At 43.4% G+C, this 16,168-nt stretch overlaps 1 long non-coding RNA gene across 1 annotated transcript; it reads right to left on the bottom strand.

Annotated features, from left to right (window-relative positions):
• Nucleotides 1-4: 4 nt before the first annotated feature.
• On the bottom strand, nucleotides 5-13,840 carry LOC142084036 (uncharacterized). Its single transcript, XR_012674223.1, has 3 exons — nucleotides 13,704-13,840; nucleotides 12,347-12,451; nucleotides 5-62 (listed from the first exon to the last, which is right to left on the bottom strand). It is a non-coding gene; the product is annotated as an uncharacterized LOC142084036 (long non-coding RNA).
• Nucleotides 13,841-16,168: the final 2,328 nt, after the last annotated feature.

The following is a 16,168-nucleotide window of genomic DNA, read 5'->3' as shown; positions in this document are numbered from 1 at the left end:
CCATCAATAATTGTCATCCTATGGCTATATTCCTCCGAAATAAACCAGGATGATACACGAGTCTGTGTGATAGAAATAGGCATTAAAGAGTAATTAATAGGAAGGGGATGGATACATTTTCAAGCCCAGCTAGCTGTTGGGTTAAATGGTACAATCACCATTCCACTCCAATAGTGTTGAACATAAACCTGCTGAGAAGACAAATGGATCATGGTGAGGAGGATAAAAAGTGAGTATTTTACGACACTAATATGCATGAACGGATCCGTGAAGGGCAAAGGGTGTCAGAACACACACACAGAATTGTTTCAAAAACTTTAAGTAAGCATTACTTGTAAAATACACTACATAAATTTTGGCACCTGCTTATAATTTCTATTTGTACCTCAAAGTAGTGAGTGTGTTGTGTTACAATTGAATAGGGAGCTGAGAAATGCCGCTGTTCGTAATCCCCCATACCTAAAAGACACTGGCAATACAGAGCAAAGTATTCTTCTCCGATGTGATGTAGGAAAGAAAAAAAGAAGATACATCTTCACATGAGAAAAAAGTGTCCTGTTCTATTATGCAAACTTTTTTTTCAGAGTAAGATCAAACTAGTTGTGAGAACAATATGGATACTGCTCGAAAGATAGGAGGAGTCAACAGATAAATGTGTGCAATTAGTAAGGAAATGGTTGGCATCATCATTCTTTCCCTGTTGCTATAGTTGAAGTTTCGCCACAAGATCTGGATGACGATGGCTGTTGGTTCTGCCCTGGCAGTAAATGGACTTCTGCTACTGTGATTGTGTTCGTTTTCCCCTTGCACAGGTCCTCCTCCACGAGAGTCCTCTTAACGTTTGTCTTTAGAAGCTGTGCGCATGTTATGTCGATGCAAATGTGACATTTCTGCAAATACCTCCTTTTCAAGCTGAGGTTTCCGACCAAATATTTTGAGAGATGGTGCTTGTTTTTAGGCACGAGAAATGCAATGTAGCCTACTACACAAGGAAGGAAAAAAAAAAAAAGACTGGGTATTTCTTTCTCCTAACTCTTTTATCTGGGCATATTAGCACTTGGTACCTAATAAAAAATAGCTGTTTGGAGTTTAGAGTATGAACATATAGATAAGAATGATGGAAGAAAAAAAAATCTATTATTTGAAATAACTAGTAAAATATTATATTTTAATCCTGTTTAAGATACTGTTATTATTTCACTACATCATTTTTATTGGAAGATCTGTCAGTTTGGTTCATACTATATATGAACATATACTTTGATAAGGCCATATGCTTTTTAGAGAAACATTTTCTCCCAGCTAGTCTCAATTTTCCGAGGGGGGAAGAAAAAAATTTCTTTTTCTAGAGACTCACAGCTGTACCAGCTTTAGCTCTAGCTCTGTGAAGGATTGTCGGGCCTAACACCGGTGGTCAGCAGTGCTGTCCATGCTTACCGAAGGCAAAACCTGTCAATACTGTCTCCTTTGCGCTGTCCAAGCGCTCAGAACTTTTCCCACAATGCAGTAAGCTTAAGAAATTCAATAAGAAGTTTCAATAAGAAATTTAACTTTTTAAGTAATAGGTGGGGTTTATCTAAAATCTAACTCCAGTTTAGCTAAATTTGTAGTGGCTTTCAAAATCTTGAATACTGTTGGCATAGAAAGGGCTTTCACAGGTGCCGAAGATTTGGGGGGCTATTTTTTCTTTTTTGTTATCTGTGGATGTAATACTGTAAATCAATACAGCATTCAAATCTGTATTTTCTAGGGATGCCATACTGTAAATTAATACAGATTTTAGACTGTCAGCAGGCAGTGGATGCCAGAACCAACAGCAATAACAGTACAGACTGACACAGTAAAAAAAGCTCACTTCTACTTTTCCTTTGGGAAGCTAAGTATTAGCATGGCTTTGGTGGATACAGTAAGTAGAACAAAGTATCTGGGTCTTGGGATATAATTTACAACTATTTAACCACTGAAATTTGTAAAGCTGATGCAAGGCATGAGCACGTTCCCCTGGGTGGCAGAACTACTCACTGGCTGACCGATCAAGGTGATAATCATTGCTCCTGACATTGATTTCATTTGTACACTCCTCCAAGCAGGCACGGATCGTTTAGTGGTTTAGTTCGGCGTCTGCTACGTTTTCAGTATAAGCAAGGTTCAAATGACCGACGACGTGGCTGTAGAAGGGCAGTGTAATGCCCACTGTGAGGCAGAACAAGGAATGTCAGGAATAAAACAGAAACTTTTTTTTCCCCTGTGTTTAAGCATATAGTACTATGAACAAGATTGCAAAGAAAGCCCCGCAGATCTATCGGGGACTGTTGGGAAGCTTAAAATATTGATGCATTAATGGTAGGTAGTCCTTGCACCCAGGATTTGTCTGAGCTGGTGTCAGGGAACAGACAGTGCGGTTGTGGCAGTGCTGTGCGTGTCCGTCTTGGTGCCTTCTGCCGGCGGAGTGATGTCACAGCGTGATCACTCGGCATCCCCCGGGCTGAATCCTTCCAGAACCTGGTTATGTAGCTGGAAAACTTGCACAGTCAGCAAAATGGAAAAGAGACTGAAAAGAAATCTGAGTTTTTAGCAGTGGGAGAACAGCACCAATCTCTTACACAAATTTCAGCTTACATGGTAGAACAACATATAGTGGGAACTGGATATTTTGGGCCAGTCACAACCACAAAAGTGCTTTCTGGAAAGTGTCGCACACTCCTAAGGGAATACAGGTTGGTATTTTAAAAAGTCCCTAATGGATCAAGGCCACGGTGGTTCTGGTTTCTCGTGGTGGTCGTCCCCAGGTTGCTTCTGTGTGATGATCTCGGTGGTTGGGAAGTGGCTGCTGCTTTTCACATCCGTTTGCCTCTAGCAAATGTCAGTTGTAACTCAAAGCTTCACAAATAAGTATCTTTTAGAGCTGGTGGATGGTGATAAACGCTTCTTACCTTGTAATATGTATAATTGTGCTGCAAGTAGGGGTATAAATTTGAATGCTTTCTCATCAAGCCCTAGTTCGTGGCTGTGCCAAGACACACAGCTAGCCAGAAATAAAAAGGGCAGCAGCTTTCTCCTGCTCAGCACATGCTTGCTTGCTGACCCTTCAAATGCTGCACGCAGAAATGGGAACTTTAAGTTACCGTTGGCTGTCTCGTTGTTTATAGTCTGAGCAAGACTTGCATTTATTACAAAGTATTGATAAACCCGAAGAATGGTGCAGTTTGTCAAGTGAATTTTGAAGGCTGGTTCTCAAAAGCCCATTAGATGAGTACTGAGGAATATTACCTTTTTTCTGTATTACTGGAAGAAGAGAGTTTCAGTAATTTCACTATTTGGACTAGGAGCACTAAGCCCAGCTGATCAAATGATAAAAGCTGTAGCACAGGCCTGGATCAATAGTGTAGCAGAATCTTGAGCAGAATCGGGTAATTCACTCGTAGCGTAACAAAACCGAAGGTTTTTCCCGGACAGCTAGAACGCAGTTTATCTTTCTGGCGCTGATTGTTGCTCTTACCAATACACGATAAAAATTATGTTGTTCCTTTTGCGAGCCACCCAACACAAGCAACGCCAACCCTGCAAACTGTTTGCATGTAGTTAAGCAATGGCCGTCCGTGATGCCGCAGTGATACCCAGAATGAGTTGCAGCATTCCGAGGAGTGTTTGCCTGTCCCCATACGGTTGCCATAGAAACATAGAGGTGGCTGTGGCATTTGGAAATTGCTGCCATTTGGCTCTGTCCAAGGAGCCAGCGTGGGGTGAGCAGGCATGGGGAGCCCGTGCTGGAGTTCAGCAGAAGGGGATGCAAGCTCCCGATCCCAGTTGTGTGGAGAAGCCTACTTGGAAATAGTAAGTGGTTCTAGCCCGAGGGGGCTTAATCTGTATGCTCTCAACCTGGCAAGGAGCAGCAGCTTCCACAGAGCTGCTCGGGCAGCAAATCCACCAGGGCACTGTGGGCAGTAACATGGAGACCCTCCGAGTTACCATGCTTTGCATTGTCCTGTAGGTTTTCCGCAGTATTTGGCTTTCAGGAGGTCCCACTGACACTCTAGCCCTGGACAGGCTGACCTTGCTTGGAGTGGATAATAGCTGGTACGTTGTGTGCGCTGTATTCAAGTGTGTTTGAGGAAGGGACAGCATCTGTACAGTGGCGCTTTTGCCGTTCTTCAAGAAGCAAGGACAAGCTCCTGTGTCAAACTGCTAAAAAATCTTTCTCTTCACCCTCAAAGCTCTACTAAAATGCTTAAAGAATAGAAAACATCACCTTTTTAAGGCAACAAAGGTAAAATTAGCCTTTTTTAGTGCATACCGCTCAAGACTCTGTTCTCTATTCCCAGAAGACTCTGCACATGGTACCTGGCAAAGTCAAATGCGAGGGCAGGTACTCATTGCAGCAGTTATCAGAAACTTTGCAAGTGCCTGTTCCTGGCAGCCCTGTGAGTGCTACAGAAGTACAATCAGAGGTTTTGGGGAGATTTTTGGGGAGCCGGGGACAGGATGCTTATAGAGAAGGGTAGCTTTGGTGCAGAACTGAATGTTGTGTTACACTGAAGGGAGGTTTAGTTTTGTTTCAAGAGTTTAGGGAGAATATAGGCCTTTATATTGATAGCACCACAAAGCCGTGTTGTACATCAGTGCTGCTGAGATTGATAGTTAATGGCTCATTGGTGAAATCCATCATCCTTGGTTCTCCTCAGCAGTGAGATTTGCAGTACGTGTGTCCATCATCTCTCTGGCTGCCCAGAGATTATCTGTTGTCTTTTGAGGCATATAAATGTCTCACATCGTGTCTCCGACTAACTGATGGTTGCTTAAATACACGTGCTAGCAAGTTTCCATTTCGGAGGACAGTGGTCTCGTAGGAGTTTGGCACCCCGCATTTGCCACCGATCATGTGGGTTGGAGCCGATGGTGTTTCATTCCTGCGAGAGTTAAGCCCAACCTCTCACAAGTGCTGCATTCCGTAACACGCTCCCGTTTGGCACTGAACCGTTCCGTGGAGCTACTGGCAAGTTGTGCGCTGTGTGATACAGTCAGTGGTTCCCAGCCACGCCCCACTGCAAGTGGGTCACTGGTTTTTGTGAGAAAATGTGGCAAAACCACAGTGTTCAGCACTCCCGTGGTTTAGCTGCTACTCACCGAGGTAACGCTTTAGATTCTCCTTAATGCCCGTGTTGAAGGCCAACAGGAGAGTTTAGAGAAACTCTAGTTTGCCATGATTATTTTTAGTATCTAAGAAAGAATTACTTATTTCCTTGATAAAGGTCACCAAGGGAAAGTATATTAAGGTCTTCATTTAATCTGATTAATTTTTCACAGGTAGAAAGATTATTATTTTTCAAAGTATTACATTTTAGAAATTAGACTTAGAGAGCATCTCTCTAACAGCATTCACGAAGAGCTATTTTACTCTAACTTGTTATCTCAGAAATGCTGGTAAGAGGCTGTTTTAATGAAAAAGGAAAGTGCAATTTTTAAATACATAAAATATTAAGCAGGGTCTGCCCTGATTTAGTGTTACAAAAAGCTACCACAGCATGCTAGTCCTAGGAAGGCAGGGTAAACAAAATGGTGAATGAATCCTGATTAATCACCACTGTTTAAATGAGGAACATGAAGTATAAGAATGCAGTAAACTACAAAACTTAATACCATCATCAAGCCAAGTGAGAATAGTAAATATTTGTCTCTCCCATCAGTTTAATTTACTGATACACATTTTTCCCTTGCAGACTGAAAAATCTGCATAGTTACACTATCAATATGCGTAGGTAAATGAATTCTGAGTAGACATCAGGGCACAAAGTGGCCTGTAGGCACCTTGAAAGACCTTCACAATGTGGTGAAACACTGGTTGTGGATGGGATTGTCAAATCCAAGTGAGTCAGAAGCACAGGAAGGGAACAGAAGCGGTGCTCCCAGATCTCATGTTCAGAAGCCAAGCTTGGCTCACCCGCTGGCTCCTCCTTCGTTTCCTTAAAAAAGGTGAGCAAGGACAGGAGGGACAGGACTCTGAACAGTGCGTGGAGAGATACCCAGTCTAGCACGGGTGCCAGAGTACAGCCACGCTGGGCATTGTGCTGCCCAGGCTAATTATCCTGCCAAGATGACAAATTACAGTCCCTTTTTTTCTGGACTTGCAGAATAGCCATGCTCTTGTTTGCTTGGAGGGGATTTGCTCTCTTCGTGCACATACGCATGTGTATCTGTACACACGCATGCACCCACCTGTGCATCCTTCTCCATCTATAAATGTATAGCTATGACATAGACTAGTAGATAAAATAGATCTTCCTGTTAAAACAAGCTAATGGTTAAGGAGAGATTACTGTAAATGAAAGATGGACATTCTGATTAAAAAACTGAATATATCTTAAAGGGAGCAGGACGAGGGAGAAATAGCAAAATGATGAAACCTGCAGCAGCACTCATTATCGCTGTGCAATACCATGACCGCCAGACTGGCAGCTCAGGAAGCGGGGCCACGTGGCTGCAGTACTGCAGCGCGCCGGGAGGACTTTGCAGCAGCAGTCACTCCGTGGCGGTGCAGCACCTCTCCCTCCTGGTCCCACGTGCTGGACGCATGCCGTGGCCGTGACTGAAACACGGACCCAGAGCTGCCTGCGTGCTGCCCTGTGCCCACAGGCGTGAGGTGTAGCTCTCATTGAAGCCGGAGCACGTTGCTTGTGCCACTGTGAAGGTAACACGGCTAAATAGCTGCTCGTGCCAAATGAGTTTGGGTTAGCAGGAGGCAAAGTGCTCAGCTGTAGTCTCCACAAAGGCAAGCAGAAAAATCACACTGATTTCAGCAGCTGCTCTGTTTATGACACAGCTTTCCAGCCTTCCTGATAACCTCCACGTCCTCAAACTAAGGAAGATGTAGTCACTGAAGGAAAAAAGTATAAAAAGAAGACAGCAAAGCTTCTGAGGTTTAAAAACAAGGTAACAGGCTGCCAGTACAACGGAACACCCCATCTGCTGCTACTGCAGGACGTGTCACCTTGATTTCTTGTGCTTCCTTCCCAGCATCCACTCACCTGGCATGTTGCATGAGAAATCAGATGAGGGCAAGATTTGCTTTTTTAGGAATTTGGGCGGGGAAGAGGGATGTAGAAATTAATTAATCCTAGACAGTGATACACATTCATCTGAGTGCTGCTAGTTTAGCCTCCATAGGAAATATGCTCAACTGTTACAATTTTGGGGTAATAAAATCTAATAAACCATACGAGACAGCAGCTGGAACTACAGTCCTCCTAACGTCCACTTAAGAGCAGAGACTTTGCCGGTATGTAAGCACACCACCCTGCTATTGGCAGTACCCTGAGCACAGGTAAGTGCAAAACTGTGGCTGCTACAGCTGGATGGGTATACCTTTTCCAAATTTTAGACCTTCTTTTGCTGACCCATAGACTGCTTGTAAAAATTTAAAAAAAAAAGGGTGGGGGGATTATGGTCTTGATACTTAAGGCCTGGGGTAGTTAGTCACATAATGTTGCAGATAGGCTCTGAAGGGATAGTATCAACTTTAAGTCCGTCTTGAGGAAGCTTCCTGCTTTGGCCAAAAACCAAGGGAGTTAATTTGCCGATTAAAATCAAACCATCTCCCAGAATTACATAAACTTGTATCAAATATGTTTAGCATGTGCTGGGATTTTGTGCTGGTAGCATACTATAGTAGTTGAGGGCCAAGCTTGTTGCGTCCAGCCAGCCAGGGTAAGTCCCCAAGTACAGCTTGCCCGCTGAGCCTTAGTCTTGGTTTCGCTGCAGGTCGCTAGGAACGGAGCGATTCCTTTTGCAGAGGGGGCATAGGTTACCCTCGGTTCCCATCCTTCATATCTTCTCCTCCAAACACCATATCCACTTCATAAGAGCTAACTGCTTTTTTTTTTTTTGTCCATTGTCCAGGAGATCTCTGATAGCTGTTGAGCAGCTGCATTGTTTGCATTCTACACCTACGTATGGATGTATAGGAAAGTGAAAGGCTGGCTTAAGCAGTAATTAGCTATTGGAGGTTAACAAGAAAACATCACCAATGCTTTAGGTTTGATGTTTTCTGGCTGAGTCAATTAGGGGCAGGCTGTTAAAGCGATGAAGTCTTTGAAATGCAGTAGCTGCCGTAGCACTGCAGCTTCTGAGCATGACTGATGTTAAAATCAAAGGATGCTCAGCGGGCACACACACTGACCATGCCTCCATATAGGAAAACTCTCTGCACTGCAGTAACGTGAATTCCGACTGATGGCAAGCGTGTTACAGGAACGCATCATCCAGGAAGAGGGATGTTTTAGGAACTAATGAAAAATACTCCTCCAATGTTTGTTGTTGTTGTTGCTGCTGAAATGCAGGTTTCTAGCTGCATTTAAAAAATGGAGGAGTGGGTCTCCTGAATAAAGCACAGAAGAACAGACCATCCAGGGACAAACCAATTCTTACATAGCCTTAGCAAAGGGGACCTCTGTGAGGCCATTTCATATGAGAATGTGGCCTTGGCTCTTATTACTAATACATATTTTAGAAGCTTTAATAATAAATGAAAAGGTTTATAACTATTGGAATATGGACTCTTCCTTTTATTCAAGCAGCAAAATGCTACATGGATTTATAAAAGGAAACTATCTTTACGAATGCACTGAAATAACTACAAGAAACACTGTAACGTGGACTTGGTTTGAAGTGCTTTTTTATAGTAAGCTCATTATGGAAGCTATTCACAACTGGTCTTTTTCATGCCTAGCTAGCTTGAGCCATATTAGTTCTGTATTGCAGAGTTCAGGGCTTAAGGCCATAATCCTTTTAAGTGTAAATATGTAACTCCTCAGACACATTCCCCGCTGTAGGTCCCACTCTTGTTTCCATATTTCCTTTTTGGCAGGTTGGTTTATGGGCATTGATTCCGTGCTGTTTCTATAAAGGTGGATTTAAAAGCAGATCATCTGTACTGAATGCCAGAACCAGAACACAGAAATATTAGTGCTAGTAAAGCAGCCTGGCTATAGCGTGCATTAGTTAAACAAGCTGACTTTTCAGTGAAAGGTGTTTTTCCAATGAAGGTTCACCATCCAAGGCAGTTTTCGCTGTCTTTTTTTGCAAGGAACTGCAGTGGGATTTGCATGGAAGAAGTGTTTGGCCTTTCCTAGCTTCTTTCTCATTTCATGCAAATATGAAGTAGAAAAATGCCATCTCTGCTATGATCTGTCTGATGATGCCCAATTATTTTGACTATTTTTGGTTACTGATACATGTTAGGCTGTGCCCTGATTTCCAAGAACTGTCAGTGATGACTCCAGGAGCTCTTCCTGTAGTTGAGCCTATCGGTCCAGAGTTCAGCATCTTGCAGGTAGCATTTGGAATATTTTTCCCTGGATGCATTTCCTTGCATTTCTCTCTGCTGAAAGTCACCTACCTCCCTTTTTTTGCCCACTCATTCAGTTCTGCGAGGTTTCTCTGGAGTACTTTAGCATCACGATGGCATTCGACTATCCAAAGCTACTGGTTTATTTGGGTTTGTTTGCTTTGGGTTTGTCGTTTTGGGTTTTTTTTAAATGTATTCCATAATACGGAGTGAAATAGCACTTGGTGGACAGGTATTCTGTGTCGCTGCTGGTGACAGTAGCTTTTATTTGTATTTGAACAGTGCAATATGAATGGGACGTTCCTAGCAGTCTAGCAATAATGTGAGAATTTTAGCTGGTCTTTAATTCCTCTCCATCTTTCTAGGAAATCTTATATTTATATGTAAAAGATAAAATAAAAGGTCTGGTCAGGTAGGTAGTGTTGGGGAGATTTTGTTTACAGTTGAATACAGCTCTGTGTGGCTGAACTGAAGAGGAAAATATAACCCCCAAACCCAGCAGGGGAAAACTGAGGCAACAAAAGGTGTGGAGATTAGAAGCAAGAATCTCATGTGCTCCTGCAAGTGACTTTGCTTAAGTGGGCTAATGAAGTTCTTGTAAAAATACATACGCTCTAATGTAGTTTGATTATTTTTTCCTTTTTAAACACCATGTTGTTAAAAGTTCAGCCTAAGCAGGCATTCTGCTGATGACCCTACTTGTACAGACTATTGTGTTAACACTGCTAGTTTTAGCCTGTGAATTTATTGATTTGCAAAGCAGATGGAGTAGATGCGTTCGCTTTCCTACTCTACATTATAATAAATGTTGCAGACTCTTATCTTCTGAAAAAGGTATAGGAAAGAAGTGTTTAATTTTTACAGTCTTGCTTAATAACACATTTCCAGAATCTTTCTAGCTGAATCCAGAGAAAGGAGTGTTAGTTTTGATCTTATAGGATCACTAAAATCTCCAAAACCAACCAACGAAAAAGATTTCTTACAGTAGCGCTTCTCATTAATCTTAAATTCCAAAGGCAGACTGAAAAAACACTCTTGTATCATGATCACTACTGTTGCTTCTCCTTTGGTGCCCAAACCACTACTTATTTCCTCCCATTAAAACCTTCAGAGTTTGGTTTTAAGAAATATCGTTCCTACTCACTTCCTGCTTCATCACTTCTGTGGCGTGGTTCTGTGGTGCCTTCTTTCTATGCTGCATTACACATCAACTTTCCATTGACCTTAAACTTGCCAGATTGCATTAAAAAGCGTTGGTTTTGTGACATCGCACAGGCATCTGAAGTCTGGCCAGTATTTCAACTAGATGCTGCTGATTGCCCTTACTTTCAGGAATTCAAGTTCTTTTCTAAGTGATTTTTTTATTTACAGATTTGACTTTGGTCTTTATATTTGGCAGAGTGTCCTATTACCCGTAGTCATGCCCCTATCTTGTGGGAAGTGCTCACCCCCAGCACTGCAGCATCACTACACCAATGTGCGTTTATCACCCGGTACTTCCCAGATGCCTGGTCAAAATTTGTCTACCAACAAGTAGTCCTCCAACAGTTATGAGGTCCTAATTAGCTCTCCTAAGATTTGAGGACCTCTGTTTTTCTAATGTTGTTGTTACTCTCTTTCAGTATGATTTCCTAGGGAAACAACACTTATGTGACTGCCGTGTCCACCCACCTGTCCGCCTGCTCTGAATAATTTCTGAACCAAATGACTGACTTCATTCAAATTTCAAGGAGGGTTAGCATCTCCAAATTAATTAAGTTTCCACAAGCTTCAGGAAAACTGACAGCTGGGTAGAGGAAAGCGAGAAGCAAATTAACGTTTCTGTGCCCCCAGAGGAAGACGAGAATTCAGCTGTTACCCATTCAGTTGGCCACAAGCAGATGGCCAGCCAGGATGCACCCGTTTCTTCCATGACCGCTGGGGTGTCCTGGTGTTCTTGGGACACCTGATGTGACTGTGGTGTGGGTGCCAGAGGGATGGATGAGAGAAATCCAAAACCTTTCTTCACTCATGGTGCAAGTTGCTTACTTTTCCTACTGTCGTACACAGCTGAGATCTTAAAAACCGTTAAAGGCATCATCATTGTCTGATACGTACATCTACCGTGAGATGCAAATGCGCTCATCGCTGTTGCACTTTGACTAGCAGAACATTTCAAGCACTGTCCTCCAGCAGAGACTTAAAAACCTTTGACTTTTGGTTTTAGTTAATGTTTTGAAGATATAATAGGAACTTAATATGTTGAGTAAGAACAATTATTTGGTCACTTATAATGAGAATTATGGCAGCTGTGTAATACAAGTTTTTTCTCACTAAAATGAAGTTCTAATTAGAATGATAACGTCTCTTCTTTGGGGAAGCTTTTAAAGTAATTGCGAGGTCACCTACAACTTTGTTTGAGTAGCCAGTTAATTCTCAGTTTCATTTTAGTCGTTATCTTCCGTGACTTTCACCATAAACCCACAGCCTTCCACTAACTGTAGTTTCACAATAACAGAGTTTCAGTTAGATACATACTCAAGGTTTCTTTTGCATGTTAGCTAAGAAAGGCACCGCACAGACAATTCAGGGTGATATTTATTGACCCTGTTATATTCACTTCCTAAAAGTTAAAAGGAACAGAGCTTCTGTTTTTAAATCTTGATTTTCGATATATCATCTTAAGCGAACTCTAAATCTAGTAAGCCTTACAATGTGTGCTGTATCTGAGGTAGAAAGTGACATATGCAGCTGTGCAAGAGCAAGCTTTCATGATCGCTGAGCATTAGTAAGCAATACAGCAAACCACGGTTAAATATGTGCATGTTAGCAGAAACATTAAATTGTGCTTTTGTTCTTCTTCTGGCAGTTGATAATGCGTTACTCTAAGGCAGGCGTGACTCCACGGATGGCTCAAGTTGATCAGCACTGGGCCACGCACCTCCTCCCTCCCTCCCGGCACTCTGCTACGGCATATTCCCCTTCAGCTCTGCTGCCCAAACCCCAGCCTGCAGCCCGCACCCGTACCTGTCTCACGACTGCTCCGCACGCTCCGCCTATGCCACCGTCTGCCTCCTGCACTGTGTGCACCGCTGGGGACGTGCCTCGGCAGCCCGGCAGGTTCTCCCAGCCCTGGAATATAATCAGAGGTTTCCATGGGTGGTCAGGTTTTTTGTTTGTAGTTTCTATCTAGTGGATCAACAAATCTCTTAAATTCCCCTCTGTTAAGAGAAATTAATAGGATATGTGCAACACGCAATATAAACCCAGGAGCTGAAAGGAGTCAGAACAGCAGCTGGACATGAACATAAACTGATACCTGTTAATGATTTTTGCAGATTAACAGCTCCTGCAGGCTTAAAAACTTAAAGCCTACAATGGTCTCTGCACATTCAGCTGCAGAACTGATTTATTCATCTTTTCCCTTCTCTTCGAAATTATTTTTGCCCTATAAAGTTGTAGAAGAGTCCCCCTTGTGGTATATGCCATAAAAGCAACAGGCAGGACTGTGATTTTATCTGGTCTAATTTTGCCCTCTGGTCTGCAAGTTAAATGTAAAGCTCTCTATCAGATCAGAAGCATTAACAAATCAAAGCGTGCCCTGACTTTTTCTTGGGGAGTGTTCAATTGGTATTAGAACACCAGAAAGTAAACACATTAAGACTGATTTTCTTTCACTTATTGCAGCTCTAAATTCACAGCTTGTCAACTGGGGGCTTCATCACAGCTTCTGCAAAAAGTAGGGGTTTTACAGGAGGGGTGAATGCGGAGGGTGGGAAAGCTGCGAAGAAGGCATTTTGCAGGATTTTACTCAAGTCTGAAAAGCTGAAGTGGGGGAGAAGAAACAAGTCAGTAGGTCTGTGCTTCCAGAAGTCCCACCGGTGCTGGGAAAGATCAGAGCCATTTGGTGTGGCTGTCAGCACTGAACTCGCCCCTTGGTCTTCTGGGAAAAGACGCAGCATCTCTTCTTCTGGCCATTGCCACTTTCCTTCGCCTCTCTAATGCATTCGAATTTGTTTTCACTGAAGTGTACAAAAGTCTGAGCGTGGGACGGCTTATGGAGCTGTGAATTATCATTTGCGTGTTGTTCATCTTATAATGTGTTTTCTGTTTTACTCCTCCACTGTGGGTGTGTTAATAACTTTATCCACTAATGAGCTGTTCAGGGCAGTTGTGCCTTGTGGGCTGCTCCATCTCCCTCGCAAAGCAGAGGGCTTTCTTGAGCGCACAGTGATTTTTTTGGAAATATATCTGGTTCTGACTCTGCCAGGTCACTCTGTTCCCAGCACAAGCGTGATTGCATTCAGCTCCAGACAGTAGAGAGAAGGAACTGTAGTTTTTGTAGCATGTTTTTAAGGCTGAATTAGTGTTTAGTATGTCTTACCTGCCGATGAAAAGAATTCCCCTCTCCTTTGAGGGCTCACACCCTACTCTTTTTTTTTTTTCTTTTTCTTTTTCTTTTTTTCAATTGCAGCAGCCGCTGCTCCTGTGTCCATTTGTTCTCTCTGCACAGTGAAGGAGGAATTCATCTTGACACCCTGCAACTTCGATGCAGCAGCATTTCTGGGTAAAGCCTGGTTTGACTGTAATTGTTTCCTGCAGAGTGGGAGAAAACAAAAAATGAGGCCCAAACTATACAAGAATTCTGCACTTTTAAGTACGGTGGTCTTTAAAAGGCATGTCCTTTCCATTAAACTAAGGATAGTCAACCACCCCGCTACGAGGGTTGGCCACACAGACCCTCTGGAAGTATTTAAGGGCTATAAACTGTTTACCCTACCGACTCACCAAACATGCAGTTGCTTGTGAGACGTCCCCCTCACCCTTACCCCTGTAACGGTCCCTGGTCCCTCCCTTCACCTGGGACCAAGGACAATTTATCACGTGGGATGGGGTGGGGAGGACGTCCCGTCTGATGTGCTCTGGTCACCAGGAGAAAGCCGCCATTTGGATGATTTCTAGTGGACTGGGTGTACCCAGGGGCACTGGAGAGCATATGGATGCCCAGCCTAATCTCCTTGTGGGAATAGGGGGGGCATCAGACATGGCTTGCCTGGACCAGCTAAAAGAGGGAAGTCTATAACAAGTAATGTTTTCCCCTTTATGGGAAAAGTCCTTCCACGGGATGGCTCAGGTTGGGCCTGTAATAGTCCCGTAACTTTTTCCTATCTGCCTCCCTGATTTGGGTACCATAAGAACTACCCAACTAACATTTCTTGCCAACCTCCCATTTAAAAAACCAAAACAAAACACAAAACAAAAAAACTCCCCAACCAACCAACCAAACGTGTGTGTGTGTGTGTATGCTTGACCAATTGCCAGATCTGAGATGCAAAATGGATGGGGCCTTTTTCACCTGTTTCCACCACCCTGTACTTACTGCAGGTCAGTGCAGAGCAGCAGCTCAGTCTCTCCTTTTCTCTGTGTGAGGACACACATGATACAATCTCCTGATAACCTTTCTTCCGGCGCAAGCTATTTGGCTTGATATGGGGGAAAAGGGATAAAATTAGTGCCCTGTGACAGAACTGAATACCAGACTATCTGTGCTCCCTTCTCCAGGAAACAGCTGATTTGGCATTTGGTTACATGACATCATTTTTGTGTGACAAGACTTGTATTCAAGCCAGCAGCACTTAGAACCGCTTTTAAAATTATCATTGACTTTTCTATGTACCGTCAAGTCTATTTCCCGTGTTATAGGTTTATTTAATTGAATGAGAAGGTGCTGAAAGAGTTGTGTGTATTCACTTGTTAAATACACTGGACTCCTCACCTCTGTGTTTGCATTGTTCCAGTTCATTATCCATGAGGCTACAGCAGACGAGAGCTGGGTGAATAGTTACTGATCAGCTCATCTGAAGCCAAGAGGCCCGTTCTCGAAAGGATGCAGGTAAACTAGAATTATGGAAATGAGCGGTCTAACTCTGAAATTATATTGCAAAACCTCCTACTCTGAAACCGCTTGACCGTGGAGGCTGGTAGCCTCAGTAAGCAGCTTCCTTGGGTTTTGGCAATATGTTCCCTAGATAGCACTTTGCATGGGCAGAAAGCATTTTCTTGGGGCACATGCGTGGAGGCTGAGCCCAAAGGCGGCTCAAGACCCCATCGGGTGGCTGTTTCAGGGCATGTGCAACAAGTGGAAGGGCCCAGACTCCTGTGAGGAGTCTGTGACACTGTGAGGCCAGTGTCTTTCAAGGTGAGGGAGGAGAGGTGCAATTTTTCTGGAGTCGCTTAAACATTCAGGGAGGAGTTGGGGGACCCAGGGTACGTGTGGGTCTGCCTTGAGGTCGTCAGAGTTGTTGTCTAGCTGCCTCCCTAGGTAGGTTGGTGGGGTAAATGTGTTTCCTCCTTCTGATGGGCAGTTGGTCAATATTCAGCTGTAACGCATGTCCATGTGAGGACCAAGCAAACCCTTGGATCAAACCGATGTGCCAGGTGAGACAGGCGTATCAAGCTCTTGGTCAGACCACCTCGCAAGTGTGCTGTGAAGGCATTGGGAGTAGAAGACCTCCATACCTCCTGAAAGAGCTGTGCAGACCAAAGCTTGGGGTAATTGTCTTAGATACCCCTATATACAGCATGAATAATGCATAGCCAGGACATTCCTGTTCTGCCTGAAAAAAACAAAAGGTTTTATTTGGGGATATAGCCAGTTTTGGAAGTTAAAATAGCCTTTGGACAAAACAGCAAGATTCAAGATGCGTTGTATTGGGAAGCTGAGGGGTGAATTACACCCCACACCCTGCTTCTGAGGCTTCCTTTGCTACAGCTTAATAGCGGTGCAAAACAGAAACAGTAAAGCGAGTCAGTTCTTGGGAACAAAGTGGGGGTTTGTTGGGTGGGGTT

This window comes from Calonectris borealis, chromosome 7 (assembly GCF_964195595.1).
Source record: "Calonectris borealis chromosome 7, bCalBor7.hap1.2, whole genome shotgun sequence".
Classification (NCBI taxonomy): Eukaryota; Metazoa; Chordata; class Aves; order Procellariiformes; family Procellariidae; genus Calonectris; species Calonectris borealis.
This window is presented reverse-complemented; position numbering and strand designations above follow the sequence as displayed.